Source organism: Vombatus ursinus, unplaced genomic scaffold (assembly GCF_900497805.2).
Source record: "Vombatus ursinus unplaced genomic scaffold, bare-nosed wombat genome assembly UNPS02014959.1, whole genome shotgun sequence".
NCBI classification, from domain to species: Eukaryota; Metazoa; Chordata; class Mammalia; order Diprotodontia; family Vombatidae; genus Vombatus; species Vombatus ursinus.
The window spans coordinates 15,047,601-15,053,918 of record NW_020954737.1 but is presented as its reverse complement, the minus strand read 5'-3'; the positions used below and the strand labels follow the sequence as shown (position 1 = coordinate 15,053,918).

The 6,318-nt window shown below is 40.0% G+C and overlaps 1 protein-coding gene across 1 annotated transcript in view; it reads right to left on the bottom strand.

Moving 5' to 3' along the window:
* The window catches only part of MRAS (muscle RAS oncogene homolog), a 100,002-nt gene that overhangs the window by 29,491 nt on the left and 64,193 nt on the right, over window positions 1-6,318 (bottom strand). The window lies entirely within an intron of this gene.

The following is a 6,318-nucleotide window of genomic DNA, read 5'->3' as shown; positions in this document are numbered from 1 at the left end:
TGTGTGTGTGTGTGTGTGTGTGTGTGTGTGTGTGTGTGTGTGTGTGTTCTCTCTAACACCTTGGATAATTCAGAGTGGCTCCTTTCTCAGTATCAAGTGTGGTAGCTAATGGTCTGGTCTGGGAGTCAAGAGACTTAGGTCCTTGTCTCAGCTTTGATACTCACTATCTGTATGACCTTGGGCTAGTCACAAACTCTTTAGGCCTTAGTTTCCTCAGCTTAAAATTGAGGACATTAGATTAGATGATCTCTAAGGACCATTTCCAGCTCTAAGATTCTATGTCTATGATTATTTGGGTGGAGGTAGGAGAGAGAGAGAGAGAGAGAGGGAAAGAGAGAGAGAGAGAGAGAGAGAGAGAGAGAGAGAGTGTGTTTAGTTATTTTAGCAACAGCACCAAGTATGCTCATGAATCCCCCTCAACTTCTGTCTTCTTTTAGTAATTCAATCCCTCACAGCCAATTCTTTGTAAAACATCATGGGGGTAATCTATTCACACGAATAAAACATAGTAGCGTGTGAAAACAACCATGTTACACTTTGGTAAAACTTCTGAAATCCCTTTATAGGTCTGTTGAAATTATCCTAAATTCTAGAGAAAGGGTATGGTCTCTTTTCAGCAGGGGTTCTTCACCTGGGGTTCACAGAAGGGGTTCCTGGATAAATTTCAGGGGAGCTGTGAACTGGATGGGGAAAAAATAACATCTTGATTTCAATCTAATTGTTTTCTGTGAGGGATTGTCTGGTGTTGGCTACTGCCAAGAGGAAGTTGTGGCAAGATGGGGTAGGAACAAGATATTAGGAAGTGACTGGAGCTCACGCTCCCGAGGCAGGGGCTGTGCTAGGCGGAGTTGTGGTGAACTGGGATGGGAACTGGATACGCAGAAGTAACCGGAGCTCACGCTCCCGAGGCAGTGGGCAGTGCTATGTGGAGCTGTGATAAGCTGGGGAAGGAACAGGATACAAGGAAGTAGCCGGAGCATGTGCTCCTGAGGCAGGGGGCTGTGCCACGTGGGAGTGGGACGGCAGAGAACGAGTTCCTTTGTCTAGTCCTCTTTCCTAGGTGCAACGTTAACCCCAGACGTCTCCTTCCTGACTTCCTGGGTCACGTACTTTCCCTTTGTCTATGCACTAACCCCAAACGTCTCCTTCCTGTATCCAGTCCTAGCCTCCTGCGTCACTTCCTCTCCCTTGGTGCGCTAAACCCAGACATCCCCTTCCGGTATCTGATCCTACAATCAATGACTAGTAGGTGGGCTGGGGAGGAGGGGCTAAGCAGGTACTTAAGGAACGGTAGGGATCGGAGCTCGCTCTCTCTTTTGCTCCTGCTCTCTTGCTCTGGCCTTCCTGCTTGGCCTTGCTGTGATGGCCTCTGAATAAAGCTCGAGTGTTGGCACCTCCTGATCGGCTTGTCTCTGTGTGTTTATCCGGGTGGGCACCGAAGACTGGTAAGTAGACTTGGCAGCCTGTTCCTTATAGGAGGAGAGTGCACGGTGCGGCCGGCACAGTTTTCTTTTGTAATCCAATATATTTTATGCATTTAAAAACTTTATTCTGTGAAGGGTTCCATAGGATTCACTAGACAGAAAGGAGTCTATGACACAAAAAAGGTTAAAGAAAAAAAATAGAAATAGGTCTATAAGTGAATGAAAAACTTGTGTTGGTCAGTTGTGTTTAAATTTTTCGTGACCCTGTTTGGGGTTTTCTTGGCAAAGATACAGGAGAGGTTTGCCTTTCCTTCTCCAGCTCATTTGACAGATGAGAAAACTGAGGCAAACAGGATTAAGTGACTTGCCCAGGGTCACACAGCTAGTAAGTATTTGTGTCTGAGGCTGGATTTGAACTTGGGTCCTCCAGACTACAAAGCCAGAACTCTATCCACTGAGCCACCTAGCTGCCGCTGCCCCCTTTTAACATTCATTTAAAAAAAAAAAATCAGAGTTCCAAATTTTCTTTCTCCATCTCTTACCTCCCCACTAGCTGAGATGGTAAGCAAATTGATATAGGTTATATATGTGCAATCACGCAAAACATATTTCCATATTAGTCATATTGTGAAAGAAGAAACAGACCCAAAGGAAAAAAAAACACAAAAAAGTGAAAAATAGTATGCTTTGATCTGTATTCAGACACCATCAGTTCTTTCTCTAGATGTGGATAGCATTTTCCATCATGAGTTTTTACATGTTGTCTCTCCCATTAGACTGTGAGCTCCTTGAGGGCAGGAACTTTTACCTTTTTGTATCCCCAGCACCTTAGCACAGCACCCACCTGGATCCTAGTAAGTGCTTAATAAATGTATATTTATTGACTGAATGTGGATAAGCTGAAAATAGGGAAAATTACAAAGAGTTATGATACCTCAAAAAAAAAAGTCTGAAAGTCTCAGTGCAGAAATTAAGACTTGTAAGGGTACAAAGTCTAGAAAAGTTCAGGGGAAGTTAGAAAGTTGTGGTTTATTCAAGCCAGAGATAAAACCAAAATTAGATTAAGCAATACTTGGAAACTGGTGAAAGCTCATGAATGTTGACCATAGAATCATAGATTTAGAGAGATCTGCTATCTAATTCAATTCCTGCATTTTACGTATGAGGAAAGTGAGCCCCGGAGATGAGGAGTGACTTATCTAATGTCATATGGCAAGTAAATAGCAAAGCCAAGATTTGAACCTTGCTGCTGCAATATGAAGGCCAGTATTATCCCACTGTGCCAGTTATATCTTTAACAATATCATAATTCTATTTTCCCAAGCCTTGGTCTAAATTGAGAATCACCTTTTCAACTACAGATTTAGTATACTAGGTAAAGTTTGTGTTTTAATAAAACATTCTTCCCTCCCCCCACAGGAAAAAAGCATAACTGAGTGAGAAAATGTACTCATCTTTGATTTGGTTAACATGAAAATGGTAGAATGAAGAAGGAAGGAAAAGCAAATAAGGTAAAATAAAAGTTACATAAAAGTAACATGTTGAATTGATTATGTACTTTTTTTTAAAAGCAAGCCACAGCTAAAAAAAAAAAAAAAAGAGTATGGCATGAGGCTCTAATCCAGAAATCATCACCTACTTGGTAAAAGGTTACCTAAATTAAAAGCAGAGTTCCTAGAAAGAAATAAAGCTGGGCTTGATAAACCCACACCTATAAAGTGATGTTAAACATCACATCTTCCTCTTTACTTTCCCCAAAGCTGTAGCTTTTATTATTGAATCTACTTAGAAAATATTCACCTGTTGAAAAAAAAGAAGAAAAAGAAAAAAAAAACAAGGAAAAAGAAATTGCTCTAACAGACATTGTATGACAATGTGATGTTGTAGAGAGAGTACTTGGTTTGGAATCAGAAAATCAGTATTCAAGTCATAGCTCTACCAGCTTAGTGACTTTAGGCAAAAGACTTTATCTTTCTGGGCTTCAGTTTCTTTATCTGTAAAATGAGGGGACTGAACTAGAAGGCTCATTCATCTCTAACATTCTCTAATGTTGTTCAGTAGCTGTTTCAGCAAATCACCTTTCTGGACCTCATTATTTTTATCTATAAAATAAGGGGATTGAACCAGAGGGCCCATCCGTCTCTAACATTCTGTGAGGCTGTTCAATAACTCTTCCCTCCTCCTCTGACTACTTTAAAAAGATTTTACTCTCTTTTCAAGAAATGAGCCAATGTCCAGGGCTATTTTTTCCCTGTTAAAAAATAAAAGGTTACTGGAATTGAAATTTTAATTAAAACTTACTTGCCTGGAAAGGTGATACTTTGACCTACTTATATGCAACTTGCTGCCTCCAGATGTACAGGAAACTGACCTGATAAATGGGAAAAGAGGCCTTAGAATGACATCTCCTAGAGAAATGGGGATGGATCTTAGCCTTTTGCTAATTAGCAAAGTCAACCCCATGCAATGTTCTCACAGTAGTATCTCACTAGCAGGCCAACTTTCCCCACTGTGAATGTAAAAGTTGATATGACTTTTATTCCGATTTTCTAAAAGCATTAAGACTTTTCATCCTGAAGTAATCATTACTGTTTGACAGCTGCACCAGGGTTTTCATTATATCATTCTTCAGAGGAGGAAAAAGAGTGAGTAGGCCTGTCTTGGGCATCAGCTTCATTTTTGACAGCCCACCCCTGCTCTGAGATCTTATTGTTCACACAATATCTGGCTCTTTGTGAACGCCTGTCTTTAAAACCACAAAACCTTATTTAAACTTAATCAAAAATGTCTATCTCTTCTCCCCTTTGTTAAGTATAAAGAACGAACAATGGAAGCTAGGTCACCATGAAACATGGAGCACATGGAAAACATGGATTTTGCCAGCTGTCAGGCACAAAAAAAGTGGATTGAAGTGGCTTGCCAAGTAATGACATGAAGATCTTTTGACTGAGTCCTTTAATTAGCATGAGATCACATCTTTCTGACTAATATGTCCTCCACACTTTAGCACGATTAGGCACGATTCCGTAAGAACTGTAGTTTGAGGAGAAATGAAGGAGAAATATTTTCTACAATATGAGTCCCTTTGCTCTGGCTTCTGAGAACACATAGATTAAGTTGTTAAATCAAGGAATCATTAGTGCATAGACTCTTGGGAGACATCCCTCCCACCTTGGTACTCAAGAGTAACCAAAATGTCATTTATTTTCTACCACTACACAAATAATCATGTAGCCAATCCCTGAAACAAAGGTGAGAGGTGGGTGGAAAATTTAATAAATCTTAACTCTGCTCTCTATAGCTCTTCAGGGGAATATACTTTGGTGGGGATCTGGGAGTACATTGAGCTGTGCTGCAGATGTTTGTTTCATTGTAATCTGTAGTAAGGGAAGAGGGTATAGGTAAAAGGAGAGGGCATGGCAAGATTCTTTTGGGGCCTGGGAATGAGAAAGTCCCCAATTAGATGCTTAGTTGTTTGCCTTGGGCAACTTGGACTGGATGACTTCTTTTCTGGAGTGTTGAAGTGGGAATTCATGTTTCTATGGACTGTTCTACATGGCTTCTGAGGTCCCTTCCAGCCTTGAAATTTTGTGATTTCACTTGTCTGGATTTCAGAGTCTTCAATGGTAAAATAAGAGATTGATAGAAATTAGAAAAGAATTAGTTGTGGTGCCTTTCACCAATATGACCACAAGGGAGAATTCTAAACCAAACAAGGTATAGTGGCAATCACAAAAGATAAAAAATTCCAATTGCTTGAAACTGAAATAGTTTCACACCATCAAACAAGTGACTTAACTTCTCTGGGCCTCTGTTTCCTCATCTGTAAAATGATGGGCACAGACTTAATGACCTCCAGGTTCCTTTCAAACTCTAAATCAGGGACCCTATGAGAAGAGAAGCTATATATTGGTAAAAATATCTTTGCAGAAAACATTTCTGATAAAGGTCTCATATTCAAAATATATTGGGACATAAACATTTAAGTCCAAGAGCCATTCTCCAATGGATAAGTGGTCAAAGAATATGAACAAAATAGTTCTCAAAAGAAGAATAGCAAACTCTAAATACCATATAAAAAGCTGCTCCAGATTATTTATAAGAGAAAAATGCAAATCGAAACAACTCAGAGGTTTCACAGCACACCCAGCAAAGTGACAAAAATGACAAAAGATGAGAAAAGTCAACATTGGAGGGGCCATGAAAAAACCAGGCAGACCAACACACTGCTGGTGAAGGAGTCAACCGTTTCAAGCATTCTGGAAAGCAATCTGAAATGATGCCAAAGAGTGACTAAAATGTCCTTACCCTTTGACCTACTCCAAGGCATAGATCCAGGGAGGTCAAAGACAGAGAGAAAAGTCCCACATACACCAAAATATGAATAGCAGCACTTTCAGTATTAGCAGAGAACTGGTAAAGTATATCTGCATCTGCTGATGACTAACTAAGCAAACTGTGGTGCAGCAATGTGATGAAATTTCACTGTGCTCTAAGAAACTGATTATAAAGAATTCGAGAAACACTTGCGGGGGAAACGATGCAGAGTGAAGCAAGACAACTGGGAAAATAATATGCAAATCAACCTCAACAAAATAATAAGAAAAAACAACAACAAGTCCCCAAATGGAATGCCATATAATAATGATGACCAAGCTTGGTGTCCTCTCCCACTCTCCCCTGCTTCTTTACATGAGTGAGGGACTATGGGTATGGAACGCTGAACATACTATCAGACTTAGCAGAAGTATTGGTTAGTTTTGCTGACCTGGCCTGCTGTCCCCCTTTCTTTTTTATTCTTTGTGGCAAGGAAAAGGTTCTGGAGGCAGGATATATGTTTAGAAATGAAAATATATCAATTTTTAAAATCAATGTATCAATATCAATATATTGA